This window comes from Arvicanthis niloticus, chromosome Y (assembly GCF_011762505.2).
Source record: "Arvicanthis niloticus isolate mArvNil1 chromosome Y, mArvNil1.pat.X, whole genome shotgun sequence".
In the NCBI taxonomy this organism is placed as follows: domain Eukaryota; kingdom Metazoa; phylum Chordata; class Mammalia; order Rodentia; family Muridae; genus Arvicanthis; species Arvicanthis niloticus.
Window position 1 is genome coordinate 5,099,141 of NC_133431.1, and position 22,303 is coordinate 5,121,443.

The 22,303-nt window shown below is 45.0% G+C and overlaps 1 long non-coding RNA gene across 1 annotated transcript in view; it reads left to right on the forward strand.

Annotated features, from left to right (window-relative positions):
* The first annotated feature begins 2,916 nt into the window (after positions 1 to 2,916).
* Positions 2,917 to 22,303, forward strand: part of LOC143437377 (uncharacterized) — a 28,031-nt gene continuing 8,644 nt past the window's right edge. The window contains exons 1-3 of the long non-coding RNA XR_013106870.1: positions 2,917 to 3,078; positions 6,451 to 6,559; positions 11,426 to 11,505. This is a non-coding gene — a long non-coding RNA (uncharacterized LOC143437377). The remainder of the gene's footprint in view (positions 3,079 to 6,450; positions 6,560 to 11,425; positions 11,506 to 22,303) is intronic.

Sequence of the window (22,303 nt, forward strand, 5' to 3'; positions counted from 1 at the left end):
TAACAGTCATGAAGTAGCAATAAAAATAATTTTATAATTGGAAGTCGCTACAACACAAGAAACTGTATTAAAGGGATAAAGCATTAGGAAGGTTGAAAGCCAGTTCTCTAGCTTAATATCTGATATCAGAGGACTTAGATGGCTCCATCCCTCTATCTTTTCTGCCTGCAGAATATGTCTCTAACAGGCTGGTTCCACTCCGTGTAAGCCACTTTTCCTGACGGATGTCTCACAGCTTTGGCGCCTCCAACATCTTGGAGTCTGTAGAGCGACACAGGCTTCACTTCATCTCTCAGTATCTTCATGCAGGGACTCAGGATTAGGGTTGAGGTCCTTTGTGGTGCATGCTTGTGATTTCCCTGAGAGAGGATCTGATGGTCTTTCTTTATTGAGAAAGGGTACATACACAGCAGTAACCATTTGGTTTTGCCAAAGAAGTCAGGAGAGGGCCATATTCTCAGTCTGGAAAGGGTATCACCTAATTACACCTTTGTTTTTGCTGTCTCTTCTACCAGCTCTGTCTACTCTTCCTGGGTCTAATCTCTGCAGTGGTTGAGTAGTTTGTCTTGTGGGTTGGTGAGGATATCAGGAAATTTTAAGTTATATATAGTTTTAGCTATGAACTTCCTGTCTGAAGACTTATCTACTGTGATGGTTTGAATAGGAATGGCCCACATAGGTTCATGTGTTTGAATTCTTGTCCCATAGGTAACTGCACTATGAGGAGATGTGGCCTTGTTGGAATATGTGTGGCCATGTTGGAGGAAGTGTGTCACTGTGAAGGTGGGCTTTGAGGTTTTAATAGATGTTCAAGCTGTGCCTAGTATGGACACAGTCTCGTGCTGCTGCTTACAGATCAAGATGTAGAACTCTCACCTCCTTCTCCAGCACTATGTCTGCCTGGATGCTGCCATGCTTCCCACCATGATGATAATGGACTGAGACTCTGAAACTATAAGTCAGCCCAATGAAATGTTTTCCTTATAAAAGTTTCCTTGGTCATGGTGTCTCTTCACAGTAATAAAACTCTAAGATACCTACTCACCCACTTTCTTTTGCACAGGGAGCCTGTTCCATCAGTTTCTGTCCCCACCCCCAAATCATTTATTTATTTAATTTTATTTTCTGGTTTTTGATTCCAAATAACCTCTTTCTGAGTTTTAATTCACCCAATCTAGATTCTTGCCTTTCTGATCATTTTAGCACTTGTCTTTGTTTATTGGGTATTACTCCCCAATTTTTTCTTAATTTTGAGTCTTCTTATGGTCACGTTTGTGTATGTTTATCCCCACAGCAAATTGTTCACAATATGTATGTCAGTATTACATTTTTTTTTAACCTTGGCAACTGGCTGATACATGATTAGCATTTAAGATCTCTGTTCATACATCACTGCTCCATTGCCTGGTTTAGATGATTTCACTTTGTTTCTCTAAGGCCACGACTCTTAATGTATGTGCATATTAGCACTCTTCAGTCCTTAGTGTAGTTCCTTGTTATGTAGATAAAAGCTGGAGCTACATTTTCATTACTGTGGTATTGTATTGTCTCTGTGATGATTGAATCATTCAGGAGAGGTTTGTTAAGTTAAAATTAAGTACTAATCAACCAAAATAGTTGCATTGCTTAATGAGTGCAGATCATACTGTTTATTATTTATTTATTTATTTATTTATTCATTTATTTTTTGTGACAGAGTTTCTCTGTGTAGCCCTGGCTGTCCTGGAACTCACTCTGTAGACCAGGCTGGCCTCGAACTCAGAAATCCACCCGCCTCTGTCTTTCAAGTGCTGGGATTAAAGGCGTGCGCCACCACTGTCTGGCTGGGTCATACTGTTTATAATTACAAGTTTTGCTGGTAAATGTTACTTTCGAGTGGATCCTAGTACAGTTTTTAGAGTTAGTCTCTAGAATATGCAAAATTTTCTTCAATGTATCTTGGCAAATTTAATTTCTTAGACTTTGGTATCATATACTCAGAGAAGCTAAGAATGTTAAAACAAAACAAAACAAAACAAAATTACTGCTTTTTAAATCACTAGTTAAGAAACTCCTTAATTCTCTATAGCACCTTACTCACATGGGAGGAAGTGAAGGATGAAAAGAGTGCAGTAATTACTACTTTAATTTTTATTATTTGGTCTTATTATTTGGTGTCTTTGTTTTCCTCTGGTGTTTGGTTTTTGACTTAGTGGTCCTTTCTGATTTTTTTTATTAGTAGGGAGGGGCTGACTGCACAAAGACCCTAGGCTTTTGTGGTTTTGAGCCCTCTGGGTCTTTTGTCTGGGCTATAGCCTGCAGCACGTGTATTGATCACCTGGGTACAGCCCAGTGCAGCATCCCTCCAAGATAGAACCAAGTACAGCAGGGGGAACCTGGCTCTATCACCTTGTTGGGACAGAATCAAGGTGAGACTTGAACATGACCTCCAGCAGTCATTGGAGTCCAGGGATCCAGTGATGGCATGGGGAGAGTGATAGTGAGTGAGTGAGAAAGTAGGGATAGAAGAAGAGGGGCCTGGTCCAGGGCCTGTTTAACTGAGAGCTGGCCAATCCAACCCAAGGGCCACATTTGCCTTAAGCACCTGCAGTCCTGCAGGACTGTAAGACTGGTTCCCTTGATGTGTTTCTCTCCCAGGTAGTCTATTGGCAAGCTGGCATGTGGGCGGGGTGTGTGTTTCCTCTTATCAGGTCAGTGTGGCATAGGTTAAGGACTTAGGTTTTGAATCTAAGGCAATCCAGTTCAGTCTTGGCTTCATGTATTTGAATGATCTCTTTAACCTCTGAACCCCAGTTACTCCATCTGCAAAGTGGCAAGACTAATACTTCCTCGAGCATTCTATGAAGTTTAAAAACTAGCACGGTCCTCGGACACATAGTAAGCCCCGAATGGCAGCTGCTGTTGTCAGGGCCAAACGAGAATTGTAGGTGTCCTGTGTCCTGAGATCACAGAGGACCAGCTGGACCTTGGCCCAAACCCCTCCACTCTCAGGCCTCCTTTCCCATCCTGTGGATAAGATCTGAGCTGGCAGACACTGGCAGGAGGACCTGCTGTCCAGGACGCGTCCATGCCCGAATGGTAAGTCACTGGCTGCATCCCTGCCTGCACTGTGATTATAGGGTACTGAGAGAGCTGCACCCCCTGATAAAAGTGAGGCACCAAAAGGAACCAGAGCTTTTCTTCTCTGAGCCTGTCTATTGTGTCTCTCTCAGCTTCTCCACTCCCCTCCTCCTCTATCTCAAGAAAGAAAGAAAGAAAGAAAGAAAGAAAGAAAGAAAGAAAGAAAGAAAGGAAGAACTTCATCTTTTACTCTGGGGCCATGGGAGGCTGTAGGGTTTTGCCCAGAGCACTGACTTGGCCTGCCTCATGGGACAGGATTATTGCAGTTTTCTCTCTGGGGTGCATGGTCTCTCTGAGGACACCTCATCAGATTGAGAAAGCTCCCTGCCCTGTTTTCCCTGTGCCTTGTTCAGCCTCCATCACTAAGCCCCAAACTCTAACCACTGAGACTTTTACTGGGGGTGGGGTGGGGCTGGAGGGCCCTGGATGGGGCTGGGTTTGTTACAGTGTTTTGCTGAAGTCTGCTTAGATGGCCAATTGAGACCTTCATAGCGGTAAGTAATCAGGGAATTTGCCAGCTGGTGTTAATGGGTTGTTTGCAATTGGCCATGGTGTCGTCCCTAAGCATTGTGGGTCAGGGCTTTCCCCGTGGGCTGGTTGGTAAGCACTTAGTATCTATTGCAGTTTTATTATTTCTACTCTGCTGGGCCATGGTTTTGGAAGACAGGGCCTGTCTTTGCTTTCACTTGGCAAAGTGTCTGTGCTCATAGTCTGTGAAGTGTGGAGGAAAAGGGAGCTCTAGATGGAGGTGATGAAGGTGGTGTTCGGGGCAAGCAGCTTCTGTTATATTTCCCAGGATAGATGGGCTGTGTGTGTCCCCTGAGGTCGCAGTGGATGTGGAAATTCCATGATTGTCCGAGCTTGGTAATCCTGATGGAGGAGGATTGCTTCCTCTCACTCCAGCTTCTCTCCTTTCCTTTGTTCGTCTCTGTGTGTGCAGGATGTGTGTGAAGTACAGCTCCATGCGGGCCAGCCTTGCACACAGAAGCATAGCCTCACATAACACTGTTCTCAGAAAAAAGCTGCTAGCTCTGTTGTAGAATTCAGGAGAGGTAGAATCCACCTGCTATACAAACTCATTTCTCATTCAGAACTTGGGATGCGTTCCTGGCTCATCTCGCAGGGGTCTGGTGTAAGGATCAGATAGGATCAGAAGTATGAAAGTCCCTTAATGAGAACGAATCCTAAGGAATGTTGCTTTTATGCCGGGCCATGGTGGCACAGGCCTTTAATCCCAGCACTTGGGAGGCAGAGGCAGGGGGATGTTGGTGATGGAATAATAATCAATAATTGATGCCAATCAATAATGGCAATCAATAATTATCAATACTAACTGATAACCAATAATGGTCAATAATTGATGGCACATACCTTTAATCCCAGCACTTGGGAGGCAGAGGCAGGGGAATTTCTGAGTTCAAGACCAGCCTGGTCTACAGAGTGAGTTCCAGGACAGCCAAGGCTACACAGAGAAACCCTGTCTCGAAAAAACAAAAAAACAAAACAAAACAAAACAAAAACCAAAATCAAAAACAAACAAACAAAAAAAACAAAACCAAAAACCAAAACCAAAAAACAGAAACAAAAGAAATGTTGCTTTTGCCTGTGCCATCCCTGCGCTGAAACTCCCCCCCTCCCCAGCCATGTTCCTCCTGACAGAACATTGTGTGAGCCTCCCCGCACAAGCCACTGTCATGTAGCCTTCTTCCCCTGTGAGCAGGGCCTCTCAGCGCTCACAGTGGACAGCAGACGTTCACTCTTTCCGGAGACACAGACTGAGCAGGGAGGTTCCCTGATGACACCAAGGTGGCAAACCCAGGGTGGGCGCTCTGTGAGTGCTGAGGAACTCTAGAGGCCGATGAACTTATGCAGGGCTTCCTTTGTTTCTGTCACACTCCTATGTCGTGCTGGCCAGCTGGAGTGTGAGTGTGAGTGGCTGTTCTGAAGGGCAGTGTCTTCTAGTACATAGGAAAACTCCCAGATCATCTGTCCTTCATGATCACACTCAGCTTCATTACATGGATAAGAAAATAAAAGTGTGCTCGCTCACTCACTCACTCACTCACTCAGTCACTCACTCAATCACTCACTTACTCACTCACTCACTCACTCACTCACTCACTTATTCATTCATTCACCAAATGCCCTGTGCTCAGAGAACTACAAGTCTCCTGCCTGGGTCCTCTGGACAGCAGCTAAGGCTCTGCTTCTTCTGTCTGGCCCTCAGTCTCAGTGTGCTTGCTTCAAGCCCATCTCTTCAGGAGATGGGTGGGGTGTGGGTGCCTTTGTCAAGGCTTTTGTCCTTTGCAGGCCTGGGGAGGAGTAGGAGGAGGAGTAGGAGGAACAGGAGGAAGAGGAGGAGAAGGAGGAAGAGGAGGGAGGTGGCTGCTCAGTGCAGGTCCCTGCTGTGTCCAACCAACCATGGGTGTGGCTGGCATTTTCTCTGGCAACTGTAGGGAAGGGGCGGAGCAGGTGTGCACTGGAGTCTGGTCTTGCTGGGATATTAGAAGACCTCTTGAGACCAGAGCTTGAGGAATGAGTAATGCACAGCCACCTGGACACACTGAGGCTCACAGAGTCCAGGATGGGCATTTGAGCTCCTTTATAGTTTCTGAAGATGGCTGAATCTGAAGGTGGCCATAGATGCATGGTCTGCAGAGGAGGCCAAGACGGTAGGGAGGCATCCATTGAGGTAAAGGCACAACAGGCAGGCAGTGGGCAGTACTGTGGGTGTCACAGACATGGATGATGACTCTGCTCTGGGGCAATGATGCTCAGCACATGGCAGGGTGAGGAGAAGCCCAGGCAGAGGCAGTAACAGGGAGGGAGCTGGAGGCAGTGTGTGTGTGCCTGTGCCTTCAGAGTGGCATGTGCGGACAGAACGTGCATCCTGGGCATGTGTGGAGGAGGCGTAGCCTACTGGGTCATGGTTGGCCAGATGTCCAATTTGATTGGGCCACAACTGGGATAAATTTCTGTTGACTCAATCTAAAACTTTGGAAAGATTTTCTAGAACGGCTCGAGGTTTCAAGCGCTGTTTGACCTGAGGAAAACTCTTAGGAGATCTTGGGAGGACTGAGTGCTTTCAGGATACACTTCCAGCTGGAGGCACCTTCACTGACTTGAGCCAGCCTGAAGAGGGAGGAGAGAAAGAACCAAAGGACAGTTCTCAGACATGCAACAGGAAGGGACACGCTTATGGACACCGTTATCCCTCCGGTGGAGATGAGTACCTCTGATGGTTTCTGAGCAAAGCAGACATCAGGGTACATTTCCATCTTCTTATCTGTAGAGCATTGCTAAGTGCTTCTTCTGTTCTGTTTCCTCCAGGCGACTCCAGCACCATCCCTATAGCCTCCAGGCACAGTAGAGGGAACCAGGGACAAGGGACAGGAAGGAGACAGGAGACCCTGAAGTCTGCAGAACGTCCCAGCTGCAAGTGAGTCATGATAGTATGTATAATATAAAACTTCGAGGGAGAGAGCCACTCTCTAGAAGATGCAGCCTGCCCTGGTTTGTGATGTGAACTAAACAATTAATTCATCCCTTCTTAGAACTATGAGCCCTCCCTCTGAGGCAAACCTTATTTGTTTTCCTCATTAGTTTTAGGAAACACACACATACACAGCAGATTAAAAAAAAAAAAAAAAGTATCTTTAAACTCCCTTTACTTCCCTCCCTCCTTGCTCACATCCCCCCTCACTGTGTAGCCAAGCATGGCCTAGAAATCATTGTTTTGACCTAGCTTCCCAAAAGCTGGGATAACTGGAGTAGTGTGTGCCCAGCTTCACTTAGCTCCCCACTCTCCACCTCTTCAGTCATTGTTATCCTCCATTGTGAATGCAAATTGCAGCTGTGTTTTTGTTTCCTTAGCAAATAGGGGAGTGGCCCCTGTGTAGGGAGTCTCCAGGTAGACTTCTGGAAGGTGGGCCTCTGGTAGCCACCACTCACTCACTCACTCAGAAGGTGGTTGCTTGACAGTACTTCTATAGCCAAAGATGCCAAATGTAAACTTTAGGACCTGGGCCAACAACCTGCCCTCTAAAGTGGTTGCCCAGCCTGTTTATTTCTGGCCACCACAAGCAGCACCTTGGTCTCCCCTCTAGTCTGCTTTCATGGCTAAGCTCGGGGCTGTGAGATTCTACAACATCCTGTCACATACAGGAGTGGCCATCTTGAGCCAGAAGGTATACACTTGGTGAGGAAAGCATGGGAGACTGAGCCCTGTCTCACCTGGAGCCTAGGAAGTTCTGTAGAGGCACAGAGCACTTGGCATTTCCTGGGAAGCCCTTGTCTCCTGGCTGCTAGTCAGATCTGGAATGCTGGATTCTCACATTTACTTTTCTTGCCCTTCTTTGAGAATTCTGTACTTGTACTCTTTTCTTTTTTCATTAAAAAATAAATAAATAAAAGCAAGGCGGAGAGGCAAAGCTGGTCTGGATGCAGAGAGGCCCTCAAAGCAGACTGTGCCTTCAGGCTCTTCTGGACCTGATAGGATGCAGAGGATTGAGAAGACTGGGAGAGTAGCTTCTCAAATTGGAGATATAAAATACTGCAGCAGCCAGTGCTAACCTTTCACTGTCTCTCTCTTCCCCCTGCTGCCAGGCACAGCTTTCCAGGCCCCACATAAGTAACTAAGCCCCAAGGTGGCCACAGGCTCCAACTTTCACAAAGTACTCAAAGTAGTTTGCAAAGTAACCCCTGTTCTCACCCAGTCATGTCCCCTGAACTGCTTCCTGAGTGGGCCACATTCAGGACCTTCCCCTAACCACTTCAAAAAGCTCTGGTCCAAGGCAGGGCCACAGGGCAGCTTCCCGCTCAGCGTGCTGTGTGGGCTCTGCATCACTCTGTTGGACTTCCATGGGTACAAGTAGAGCCAGGATAGAAGGCTAGTTTCCAGAGCTAGCTAGCTGGTGAGCTCCTGGGACCCCTGGGTGTCCCATCCATCCTGGTGTCTATGCTCAGGAGCCTGCCTATAATGACCTGTTACTAGTGGAAGGTTTCCTTGAGGGGATGGGTATGATCGCACTCCATCTGCTTTTGTTCTAAGACAGAGTAAAGTCCCTCTCTTCCTCATTGCATTCTTCTGCACTTCCCTCTCTCCATCCTTTATTACCACCCTTTGCTGATTATCTGTCCAGAGTACCACCCCAGCCATCTTCCTCCCTGTTCACCTAATTCAGCATCCTTTTACCTAATAACCCCAGCCTTAACCCAAATTGGGACATGCTACCTCAGGCTCCGTCTTGCGCCTTTTCTGTTAGACTGGAAGACTGCCAAGGGCAGCAAGTGTTTAAAATCCAAGAGAGGAGGACACTGGGCTTGGAAAGCTACCCAAGCCAACCATTTCCCTTTCCATAAAACAGAGCTGTCACCACACCTATATGGTAGGGTCAGCCTGGTGAATGTAAGGGTTGATGAATTGCATTTTCCCTTATTAGTCTGATAGTGGCTCAGCCCAGGTGTCACAGTAGACTTCACTGTAGCATTGATAAGCATGACCAGGGGGAGCAGGGCCGTGACACTGGACAGCCTTCTTCTCTTACCTGCCCATTAGCATCTGGCTGTCTGGTCCCAAACCCTAGAGGTATATATTCATTTCTAATCAGCCACAATGATGGAGTAGTCCAGGGGCCAGGGGATACTGGTGTGACCAATGCAGGTATGAACTAGGGAGAAGACATGGGAAAAAATTAACAAGGTATGGGACCCTTGGGGACACCTCATTCCACCTGAGATATAATGGTACCATGTTGTGTTCAGACCATGTCTGCTCTGACTGGTCTCACCCCTGTTGGTTCACTTCACACATAACAAACCTGGGTATCCTGGCCTCCACACTGACAGGAGGAATGGTTGTCATCCAGGCAAGAGTTGCCAGGGTAGAGCAGCTCTCCTGACTCTAGTCCAGCTGGTGGGTGCCCTCACCAGAAGTAATGCTCTAAGAGAGAAGTTGTAACCCTGCATCCTGGAGGTGAGGCTGAAGAGGACTTTCCTGGTCAGACTGCTTGGTATTCTCACAGGACCCAGCTCTTTGTTTTTGTTTTTTTTTTTTTTTGTTTTGTTTTTTTGTTTTTTTGTTTGTTTGTTTTGTTTGTTTGTTTGTTTGTTTGTTTGTTTTTCTGTAGATCCCAGGACCATTGGTCCTCAAAGGAGAGATGTTAGTGGTGGTTGTTCACACAGAGCTTTGCTGCTGGGTTCTCTCCTTCAAAAGGGACCCAGAAGAGTTAAAACAGATCTCAGAGTTATCACCTCTAGGGTGGGGTGGGGCAAGTGAAGGTGAAGTCCCCCTAATTAGAATCACTGTCCCCCTCTCTGCACAGCCACAGCCATCTGAGTCTATCTGTGCCTCCAGTGACTTCTTCCCCTAAGTAGATTTTCTGCTGCCCAGAGGGCACATAGTAACACTCCTGTGTTTCCTCAAGAGCTCCCTCCCCCTTTGAGCCCAGGTTGAGGGCTCCAGGGTCAACATCTCCACTCCTAGGAAGTGCTTCATCAATCTAGCCATCCCTATGGAGTGCCTTCCAGAGCCTAAGCTCCTTGTTAGATGCTGGGAGCCTGGTAAAAGTTAGCTCCCACACTGATTCATTGCACAAAGGAGAGATTCGGTCTCTGCTCCCCCCTCCCCCACACACCTTGCAGTCTTTTAGTTTTTATCTTTTGCCATGACCTGGTGGCCCCAGGTCAGCAATGCAGACTCCTGCATAGCCCAGGGTAGGCTGTCTTCATTGCAGTGCTTTACAACAGGATCAAGGGGTTTTTTAGATGTTCCCCTGGCAGGCTTTTCTCCAGTCTTTTCTCTGACCTCAGCTCTGAGAGGACCCGGGTGTGACCAAAAGCATTGCTACCTTGCTCTACTGCTGGCAAAAGCAATGCCCCACTTGAGCCGCCTGCACCTTGAAGCCTGCTGCCCCACTGGGGAACATGGAGGCAGAGTTTGCACAGCTGCAGGAGTCTCTCTGAGCAGCAAGTGCCTGTGCACATGGAGGGGGCAGGGCAGGCGGCGTGCCCCTCGGAGGCCAGAGGGCGCTTTCCTATACCTTTCATCTCTGCCACAGTTTATCGGTGCACAGTAGGCATCCCCACGTGTGCAAAATCCTGGTGTGTGTGTGTGTGTGTGTGTGTGTGTGTGTAAAAAGGTACCTCTTAAGACCACATGCCCCAGGCTAGCCAGGCCTGATGATCATAGGGGGGTGGAGGCCAGCCTGGTAGTGGCTGCTGTTTCATTTTCTTCCAGCCTTTTCCCCTAGCCCTATCTTCTGGCTTCCTTGGGTTCTTGGTGTCTCCAGTTCTCTTCATCTGCTCGCTGCCCTTGCTGGGGCAAGAGACCAGTGCTTTCCCATTGAGGTATTAGTTCATTCCCAGCCACTGTGCCCTCGACATTTACCAGGGCTCTGGCACGCTAGTTTAGGCACACAAGCAGACTGCTAATGCTAGTAAAGATATTGTGTCATTGGGGAAGGGAGTAGCTCCCCTACTGGAACTAGACAAACCTTGATCCCATTGGTTGGATGCAAAGCAGGGGGTGGGGCACAGAGATTGGTGAAGGGGCCCTAGGCAATTTCAGAGTCAAGAGTCAGGGCTGGGATTTAGCAGGGCGAGCCCAGTGGTTGCAGCTGCAGCGGTTCGCGAGGCTTTCTGCCCGGGACCCACCTGGGCAGCCCAGAGCCGGCAGAGGCTCCTCAAAGTCACAGAGCAAAGGAGGCCTAGTGCCCGCAAGGTGGTGGGTCCCAGGGTGGAAGAGGCAGTCAAATTGCCTAGTTTCTTCTCTCCAAAGAAGCCTAGTTATGTAGGGGAGCCCACTCCCCAAGCATGCTTATAGCGGTGTCGAAGAGCCCTCCAGGGCCAGCCGGCTAAGGCTTGGAGTGAGGCGAGTCCCAGAGACAGTGAACCCCCAGAGGTAGTTGCTCTGCTAATGCTTTAGGGTGCAGAGAGGGGGCGTGCGAAGCTCCAAAGCAAACTCGCTCAGGACCCGTCCCCTATTGGGGTGCCCCCTCCATCCCACTCTTGGAGCAATGTACCCCTCCCTCCCCTTGTGCCCCCAGGGAATGAAATCAAGTAGCAAGGATTCTTCAATCCACTGGAGTCCATCTTTGGACAGCAAGGGCTTGGGCTCGGACTTTGTCAAATCGTCCACCTCTGGCCACCTGTTCGACCGTGTCTTCATTGCTGGCACCTTCTGAGGCACCGCTGCTTTGCGGATCAGATCTGCACGGAGGCTGACATTAAGACTGACAAGTACAATGTGCCCAAAGGCAGCAAGTATGTGGGTTTTACCTGGACCTGTCCTTTGTGTTCCTCCTAGAATTTAAAAAGTGCAGCTTGGCCAGGGGCTATCTCAGCTGCTTGAAGCACACGATGTTCCTCTTCAATGTAATATTCTGGGTAAATCCTTACCGTTGAGTCTTCTGTTGCTCCATCTCCTTGCTTTCCACACTATGAATGTCCTCTACTTCTGCCTTGCACTATCTTACCCTTCTCTGCCCAAAGGTAAGTGCTTTTAAAAATTGCAGCACCCTCCCAACCCCTGCAGCTTTCTTTTCCCTTTTCCCTCTTGTTTATGGCTGAATGGAGGCTTCAACTTGTCAGTCTTCCTGGAGATACATGCTCTCCTAGAAAGATGGCAAAGTTTGCCACTGCCTCCTTCTCCTAAGGAAAGGCACACTGAAGTACCTGCACTAGGAAACCTGCATCCATGGGTGTGAGTCAGATCGCGCAGCTGTGCCTCTGTGTTGGTGGGGGACAGTGAGGGTGGTTTCTGAGTTTTTTCTATTGCTCCTGAAAGCAGGCAAAGTCTGTAGCATGGTGGGAGTGGGATGGGGGTGTGGAGGTCATAGTCTCCTGCTCACTTAAGGGGCTCCCAGGAAGAGGAGGAAGCAAGGATACAGGATGGGGGTGGGCAGGCTACTGCTTTTGAGGGATTGCTGTGGACTGGGCAGCCAGCAGTCTGGCAACACTTTCCCAGGCTCCAGGAGGCTCCAGGATGAGAAAAAGACAAAGGGAGATGAATTTTTCTAGAGAAAGTGTCAATGGATGGGCTGGCTTGGAAATATCCTGTTTTATGTGTGATACTGGTGACTGTGCATGCACAAGTGCTTCCTAGTTACACAAACTGGATGAAAACTTAATTCATATCTGCTTCTTTTGTCCTCACTACTGCCTCCCCCGTGTCTCTTCACCACACCTCAGACTACTCAGCACAGATGTTTAGCTCATCCCCAGTCTCCATCCTGCCACTGGCTCAAGGCCCTTAGCTGTGAAGCCTGGTCTACCAGGAGCCTGGGTGCAGGAGAAAGACATCCTCAGGGAGGCTGAATGGCAGTAGTGTGCATCTCCTGTGGAGTGATCAGGATTTTAAGAAAAACTTTTGGATGTGTGTGTGTGGAGAGGGCAACTTTTCTGGAGAAGGAAAAGGAAGGTCTAGGCTTCGAAGGAAGAAGTGTGAGTCTCATCTGCCTTCTGTTCTTTGTTAGAGTCTTGTGTGACCTTGGGTGACTCATGTGCCCCTTAAGATTGGGGCTTCTTCTCCAGTCCAGGCTGTTAGGATAGATGGTCTTCTTCTCGGTCCTTACTGTCTTAGCTCTGTGATACCCTGGGGGTCAAGGAGGAACCTGAGTGCATCTTTTTTTGTTTTTTGTTTTTTTCCTGTGAGACTGGTCTGACGTGAGGTGGGTATTTTCATAGTCGGGGGTAGGGTACTGAGGGGGGTCAGGGAGAGGGGCACTCTAATGATTAGTGTTACAGGTCACATGGTTGGTGTTTTAGGAAATCTGGGTCAGGTATTCTGATTCACTTTCTGGTGAGAAGAACCATTGGGATGTTAAGAATTACTCTGTCACTGTGTTGTGGGACGAGGCCTTATGCTCTTTCCATTCCTTTGCCAGGATCTGTGTCCACCAAGTGCTTCTGTGTGTTTCCCTGGTGTCTCGGTCTACATGAGTGCTGTCATGTTTGTTGTTCCCTCCAACCTTCTCCTTCCTGTTTCAGAGTTTCATCCTACCGTTTTGGTTTGCCCACTGCACACATATTAATTATATAAAGACTCTGTGGGCATAGATGTTTAGTGCCTTCTGACCAGTGACTGTCACTCAGCAGCCTGGGCTCCTGGCCAGTCTCATGTCACCACCTGCTGGCCACAGGTGGTATAACTGCCTGTGATGCCTTCAGAATGATTCTAGCTTGGTTTGGGGCAGGGGGGACTCTTTGTAGGCCATGGTCTGTGTCATGCACACAGCATGGATCTGGAATATGTTTACAATAAATCAAATACATTTATCTGTTCTACAAGCATGGCAGCAGTTTGGTGCACCTGCCCTTTCTAGTGTGAGGTTAGAAGTTAGAGATCTTACAACCTGCTCCTGATTAGAACTCTTCCCTGGAAGAGAAGAGAATTTTACTATCCCACTACCTGTTCTAATTACTTAGTATTTTCAGAATTCCTATGGCAAAACACAAACTAGAGCAAGTCGAGTTTCAATGACACATTTCTTAAATACCACTACCACATGACATGCTGAAGATGGGTGTGGATCTTAGGAAGAATGGGGATTCTAGCAGAAGGGGGATGGTTCCCCATGTACTTGCCAGTGCTTTCTGGGAATTGGACAGATGAGGGGATAGTGGGCGGGTCCCCATGCTGAACTCAGGTGAGCACCTCCTCTAGACAGGTGACCCTCAGCTTGATGGAGGGTGGAGCAGGTAAAAGTGCTGAAGGAGTGTAGACAGCATGGTAGGAAGAGCTTAGCCCAGATTCAATGCTTCCTCACTGGAACCAAAGGAGCAGGCACATGTCAGTGGGGGAGGGGAGGATCAGCACAGGGGGGGGGGGGAGGCAGCATGGCTCTAAAGCCAGATTACTCACCACAACAGCTTGCAGCCAAGTACACAGCAAGACGTGTCCTGGTGGCCTTCATCAAATACACACACACACACACACACACACACACACACACACACGCACACGCGCACGCGCACACGCACATGCACATGCACACGCACGCACACACACAAGAGACATACTGAAGAGTTTATCACCGTCTTCCCCTTGCCTGGATCCCAGTCTCACCTACTCACCTAGCTCCTATCAAAATCCAAGGGCAACTTGCTTAGCTTTGCTCTCTCTGTAGCTGGTCTCTACTCAGCAGTAACCAGCAGGCATGAGATGCTGCAGTGGTCTTACCTAGCATCTCGGGTACCAGGACACACACATCTTTTTACATGTTAACTACCCATTCTTTTCTATTTTGGATCAGGTCTACTTTTCTATCTATTCGTTTTTTTTTTTTTTTTTTTTTTTTTTTTTTTTTTTTTTTTTTTTGTTGTTGTTGTTTCTTTTTTTTTTCATTGGGGGGGCGTTCATTACTTTTTAGCTTTATGTTTGTGTACTAATTTTTGTCAGCAGTTGAATGCACTACCAACACTGTTTATAGCTTCCAGTTTTAAATTTTGTTTGTTTTTATTTTAATTGTGGAATCTTTAGATACACAAAAAACCAAAATTGTTGTATTTTTGTTTTTTTTGTTTTTTGATTTTGGTTAAATGGGACTTTCTCTGTTATTTCATAGTGCCCTCACATCCTAATAATTCTATGCTGCCTGCTGTCACATGGGCACTCAGGAACTGCTGACTTACGTGAGGAGGAGCTTCTATGTTTCTCAAAGTTTTTATTCATGTATTTAAGACCTGAATACATGTGGATTATTATTCATGTTTGACACAGGACAGAACTCGAATTTTTACCTCCTGTGTATTCTAGCTTCATTGATTAGATATCTTCCTTCTACAGATACACGCTACTACCTAGGTTTTCATATGTGCCTGGGTCTTTTTTTCTGTGTTACTATAACTTTCTAAGTCTCCATGGCAAGGCAAGTCTCTAGTTTTTCAAGAGTATTTGGCCTTTCTTGGCCCCTTGTTCTTCTGCATAAAAACTGGAGTCAGTTTAAATAGTTTTTACCTGAAATCAGTCAGTACCCTTTCCTTGGCATTTTAATTAGCTGTTCTTTAACTGAGTGTGTTTGTCAACTCCAGAGGATTTCATCTCTGTATATATTTGTGAATGTGAATTATGTAAATTGTATCCAAGTCTTTCAATCCATTAATAGTTCATATTCCTTTACATACTAAATCACCTTTAATGTCAGGGGTTGTTTGGTGATATTTGAAGGTCTTACCCACCATTTGTTAAGCAAAGACTTCTGAACTTTTCTCCACTTTGCCTAATCCCCAGGGCTTGCCTACTCTACCTGTACTGAGTACATATGGAAGCCAGAGAGAACCCATAGCAACCCTTGGCATGTTATGGTGATGGAGGGCATTACCATGCCACTTGATTGGGTTTCATGTGGGTCGCTGCCTGGTCGACTTACCTGCTCCAGTACCTAATGGGAATATCCATGGCTATCTCATTTAGCCTCTGAGGAGATGAGGGCCTGAGGAGGAGGGATTTTGCCTTGGGTCACTAGGTTAGCACTGGTGGAGCTGAGATATGAATTCAGTCTGTTGAACCTTAAAAAGCCCACATTCTTTCTTTGACCTTGTTGGGGAGGTCATCCTGATGTAACTCTCCTCCCCATTCAGCTTCTAGTTGTGCTTATCTTGGGTCTATGCTGGACAATGGGTGGTCCTGTAGTGACAGGGGTGGTTTGTACACATGTGGTATGATTCAGTTGACAGCTTGTTTTCTCCTTCTCCCAGCCCCATTTCCAGAAAGTGGGATAAAAAATTGCCGCATGTGTCCTTTAGGGACTTTCGTAGTTGTCAGTTGTATACAGTATAAGCTTCACAAGACACTTTGTGCTTCTTTATGAGAATATTCAAGACAAAAAAAAGTACTGCTTTCCTGTCTCCCCATGGCACAACTGCATGTCAGTTACCTCAGTACAGTGGGACTTACGATCAGAGCTGTTCAGTGTTTGCTTTTGTGTTTTTGCCTATGACCCCTTCCCCCACTGCTAACATTTACCTACTTGCCTTTTCAAGAGCTTAAGTTTGTCTTACAACTTTATTTTTCTCACTCATAGCAGTTCAGTGAATCTGTGTTGGTTCATAGCTGGACAGTGGGCTACACAGTAGTGGTAGGCATGGGACGTGGTCTGCTATGAGCCACACCCTTTAAGTAGCCATTTGGACTCATTGGAGGGGAGATTCTTCTGGGGGTAGGACACCTCTGGACTCAAACTGGCATAACCCTTTCGCCAACAGGATCCTCTCAGACATTCTCTTTGGGTCTCATCCTCCAGAGACTTGCCTGCATATTCTATCCAGCCACATGCACTTTTGGGTTCTAGAAAATACCACTGCCTCCACTACTTCATTTCCAAAGCTATTGACTTTGCTGGGCAGGCTGTCGGACTGACTATTACAGCAGGGAGCTGTAACTGTTGTTTATTGTCTTGCCTTTTCTTGGTTGATTGGGATGAGTACATGGCTGCCAAGATCCAGACGATGGATGAGCAGTTCTGCTATGCAGGAGGATGGGATGCTGTCTGAAATATTTAGTGGAATACAGAGGTTGAGTACATTTTACTATTTTGGTGTCTAATTTTATTGTGAACTTTTTAGGATTAAGAAAAAATTTGTTTTAATCCTCGATTATTTATAGCCCGTATTGTTTACTTTTCTGGTGTTGTAAAAAAATACTATGGCCAAGGTAATTTATGGAAGAGGTTATTTTTGCTTGTGCTTTCAGAAGAATGAGACCATCATGGCAGGGAGCTGAGAGATCACATGTTAAACCCCAAACATGAACAGAGAGAGTGAACTAGAATTGACGCTAGTCTACATACTATCCTCAGAGCCTGCCTCTAGTGAGGTGTAGACTGTTAAGTCACCACCAGGGTTCAGATATTTGAGCCTATGGTAGACATTCTCATTCAGTCCACTACATTCCACTCCCAGGTCCCAAAGGCTCAAAGGCCATTGTGACAATGCAAAGTGTCTTTAATCCTACTTTGGAAGCCCCCTTAGTCTTCCACAGTCTCAATAAAACACTGTGAGTTCGAATAGTGAATTAAATTCAGCATCCAATGGCACAGATATACATTACTATTCCTAACAGGAGGAATGGGGGCATAGTCAGAAAATCCTGGACCCAACATATATATATATATATATAATGCAGCATGTAATGACTGAATCCCCAGCTGAGCAATTGCCAGCTGTGGGCCATGACCCATCTGAAACCAGATATTTACATGATAATTTATGACAGTAGCAAAATGACAGTCATGAAGTAGCCATGAAAATAATTTTATAGTTGGGGGTCACCACAACACAAGGAACTGTATTAAAGGGATACAGCATTAGGAAGGTTGAAACCCAGTTCTCTAGCTTAATATCTGATATCTAAGGGCTTAGATGGCTCCAACCCTCCATCTTTTCTGCCTACAGAATATATTTCTTTTTTTTTATTTTTTATTTTTTATCTTTTTTCGAGACAGGGTTTCTCTGTGTAGCCCTGGCTGTCCTGGAACTCACTCTGTAGACCAGGCTGGCCTCGACAGGCATAAATCTGCCTGCCTTTGCCTCCCAAGTGCTGGGATTAAAAGTGTGTGCCATCACTTATTGATCATTATTGGTTATCAATTAGTATTGATATTTTTGATTACCATTTATTGATTATTGATTGGTATTTATTATTGATTGTTATTCCATCACCATCATCCCCCTGCCTCTGCCTCCCAAGTGCTGGGATTAACAGTGTGCGCCACCACCACCCAGCACTATTTTAATTTTTATTATTTGGTCTTATTTTTTGGTGTCTTTGTTTTTCTCTGGTGTTTGGTTTAGGACTTAGTGGCCCTTTCTGTGGTCCTTTCCAATTCTTTTATTGGTAGGGAGGGGCTGACAGCACAAAGACCCTTGTTCTTTTGTGGTTGTGAGCCCTCTGATCTGTTGTCTGGGCTGTAGCCTGCAGTGTATTGATCTCTGGCAGCCTGCAGTGTAACCATTTGTGAGAGCTGGTTTGGCTGTCCTGTGCCCTCTTTAGAAGTGTGTGAAGGTTGGGGTGTGGGGGGAGAATATAGGAAATCAGAAAGGGTGCACGAAAAGGTTGACTGAGGGCCCAGATGCCTAGATCAGCTCTTTGTGTCTGTGAGAAAGCTTTGGAAAGATAGCTGCTGTCTTTTCAGATGCTGATCTCCAGTTGTGAAGGCTACTTCTCTGGCATCCTTGACTTTGTGTCCCTGGTTTTTCTGTCAGGGAACCCCAACTATGTTGTGACATTGGCGCCACCTTGTGTCCCAGCTCAGGGTTGGGAAGCTACCTCTGGTTGCCTAGGTTTGCTTGGAGATTGGGGAGGGAGCCTCTCAGTCAGCTCTCTGTAAACCCCTTAGACTCATTGCATGCTTAATTTCCACCCTGGTGCAGCTTTAGAGTGAAGCCCTAGTTGTTTGTGGGGAATGGGGGCTGGATTTTCATCTCAGCATAGTTCAGTTCTAAGCTGGACATAAGGTGCGCCAACTTGTTGTTAAATTTTCCAACCCTAATAGCCCATATAAATGACACACAATTCAAATATTGTAATTATAAGTCATATGTCAAGATTGGGCAAATCTAATACAATACTGACTTATTTCCCAATGCTAAGACTCCTTATTAATTGAGGTTTCTCCCAGCCAGGTGGTTCTGGTTCATAGTGGCTTCCTTCTCTCTTTTTCCTTCTCTCTTTTTCTTCCTCTGCCTGCCACCCCTTTTTGAGCCTCCAGTCCCACCTTTCTCCACAACTATTCAATCACAGGCTCTGTTACTTTTATTGACAAATTAAAATAGAGAGAACATTCACATGGCATCACCTAAGTACATGATGGTCTGCTTGTGGGGTCTGACTTTTTAGTACAAATCCAAGTAATGTTAGTTATTTAAATGTGTGGTTTACTATATTTCTGACACAGCTGTTTTCCATATGTGCATTTGTCTAGTCTGCTGTAGCAGCATAGAACACGTATTGTTAATGGTGTATATTCTTGCCAGTATTACATGCATTTTTGTTGGATATGCTACTATTGATTATCTAAAGGGTCATAATGGTTTTCACAGGAAAGCTAATTGTCAGAATTTTGTTTTGTTTTTTGAGTCAGGGTGTTTTGTATAGCCCTCAGTGTCCTGTAACTCACTTTGTAGACCAGGCTGCCCTGGAAGTCACAGAGATCTGCCTGCCCTCTATCTCTGAGTGCTGGGGTTTAAGTCTTGCACCTGGCTTGATATTTTTAATACTTACATCATTTTGTTAACTTTTGGGAGTTTGGTGAGGGCTGGTAAAATTTGCACTTTAAATATATTTAAGTGGATCTTCACTTCCTGCTCTGTCCTTTATCTTATCAGTCAGGCTTCCTCTGATTTGGGACTAAATCGGCTTTCTTTAATTTTTTTTTTCCAGTTTGTGTTCTTCTTTCACTGGCCTTTTATGAGAGTTGGATATACTCAAAATTGGCTGTCATGGTGCATGAAAGATTCAGCCAGAGCCTGAGACAAGTAGATATGAGTGGGGATTTTTTTATTTGTTTTTGCATCTATCCTCTATGATTTTTCTATGTAGTCAGACCATCATTACCAAGAAGTCAAGTTGGCACTAGGGTGAGGACCTTAAGACAACATCTGGTAAGGCTGTAGTCTGACCCGCAGTCTGCAGTGGGAAATATAATTAGAGTAACTCTGTAGACAGACATTTGAAAGAATGAATAACTAGTATAGTCCAGTTTTGGGTATTGTTACTCATATATCTTTATAAAGGAATAAAAATTTTTTATTAATGTTACTTAAACAGCTTTTTTACTTATTAATGCTACTAAAAAGAAAAACAAAAAACAAACAGGTAGCATAGCCAGGATGTCAATTTCTTATAGTATTGTCATAAATCCTGCATTTATAAGCCTGCTACCATATATTTGCAGCATCTAAATACACATTTTTGTGTTACTTGTTCAAGTGTTGTCATTTTTCCCATAAAACTTTTTACTGAGTTAATCCTGCTTACTTGATTCTTACATCATACCATCTGGAATAGTAGTAAGCCAGTGTTGCGGCACGAGCTGCCCCACGCTGGAGGGCCAAAATGTTGCAGACTGCTCTGTCAATGTTTGAACCTGCTCTGCCAAAAGCCTTGGGGGCTAAACTGCTAGAACCTTCACTGCCCCAGCTGCTCAGGTCTGCGGGTCAGGGTTCAGCAAGAGAGAGAGGACAGACTCGAAGAATGGAGACCAGACAGAGTGTGACTCAATCCTGTTTATTCTTTAGTCTCTCTTCCTAGTCCAAGTCCCAAGTCTTGAGTCCCTAGTCTCTAGTCCATAGTCCCTAGTGCCTCCAAGTTCCAAGTTTCTTTCAAGTGCTAAGTGCCTAATGTCTAATGCCTAATTCTCTGTTCTTCCTCCAAGTGCCAAGTACCTAATAACTAATAATTCTTCTTCTGAGTTCTCTAGTCCAAGTGTCTCCTTCCTCAATGCCTAATTCCTACTCTGCCTAATTCCTACCCATAATAGTACTCATAATTGTACTCCAAGTTGTACTCTCCTAATTCCTACTCTTAATAATAATTTCTTCTGTCTGCCTCTCGCCTTTTATATGTCTCACTTCTAAGCCACCCCTCTAAGTCACACCTTTAAGCCATTCCCTTAGGTTTTGTCTCTAAATCTGATTTCTAAGTCTTGCCCTTCAGTCACACACTTTTAATCTCACACACCCAAGAAAAGTTCCTGGGTATCTAAACCAAGTTGTTATCAGAGTGTGCTCAGCTGTTGGAAGCTGATGTAATCAAGCCTCTTGTTAAGGTATATGGCTCAAGATGGCTGCAAGGATGATAGTCACCTTCCATCGGCTCCCCACAAGCCAGCTGGTTTGTGGCTGAATACAGGACTTCAATCCTATATGTGATGGTATAGGGTTTAATGTGTTAGAAAACAGCTTCTATAAAAAGCAAATGTAAAACTAGGAGCAGATGCTCAGGAAAAATGTATTGTTCCTTTTATGAAAAACATATGTTATTCACATAGTAAATAAATGATAACTCCTATGTTAGAGATGATAGGGTCTAGTTAATCTTGTAGAGAAAGTTACAGACCACAAGTAGATAAGCTTGTGTGTGCTTGTAATTTCAGTACTTGATAAATGACAGTAGAAGGCCATGGAAGTAGTAGAAAATTTAGACCCTATTTTGAAAATAGATGAAAAACAACAAAGAAAATATACATGTCTTTAGTTTGGACAAGAATTATCTTTTGAACAAACAAATGTCTATGGTTTAGCTTTCTAGTACTTAGAAGGGAAACAGTAAGTAACAGAGAATTTGTATTTTAAGCTTTCAAGTCAGATACATTAACTTAAATTCTTTTATTCTTTAGAAATCACATAATTAAGAAGATTGAGACAGAAAATAAAGGGAAAGCAAATGGGCTGAGCACCTGGATTGTTTTCACCTGATATGTATAAAAGAAAACCCTTGAGGTTTGTTATAGTATATGAGATATTTACATACTCTGCATATCTATGTGTGTGCATGTATGGATGGATGTAGTATACAGGTGAGATTATCTAGTTACACTGGCGTATTTTCTGGATATGAGGAATAGGAAACCAAATTTTCTAAAAATGATTAGTAAGTTATTGTTTAATCAAATGGCTGCCAGAAGTTCTATAGAAACTTCTTGTCTGTTCTCTGTTTTCCTATTACAGTGAGCTGCACAGCTCTCCTAAGACAACGGAGATGGACTGCATCTCCCTCACCATTTTTATCCTTGGTGACCCCAGGGACTGTGTGGTACAAGATAATAAGATGGTTTACATTTATTAAAATAGTTTTGAGTTCATTGTGACATGTTTTTATCTAAACTATTGCTGAAGAGTTAAAAAAAAAAGAATTTTACTAGGTTTTGTACTAAATATAGAAAAAATTTTCAGTTCATGTAGGTGTTTGAAACTTAACAATTTGTACCTGAAAATAATAGAAGCCATATTTCCTTAAAGTTTAAGGAAAATAAATTTTAACATAATGATTAAATCTTATTTTAATTCAGATACACCAGATTCATCAGTAAGGTAGACTTCAGGTTCTAAACAAAGATATTGAATTGAGTCTTTCTTTCAAAAACTAAAATTGCTTCCTGTAGATATGAAGGCAGGTATGGAGAAGCTAAGTGAGTTCTAGTTCTTAATGGATAGTCAATTCTTATAAATTTATAGAAAGATTAGT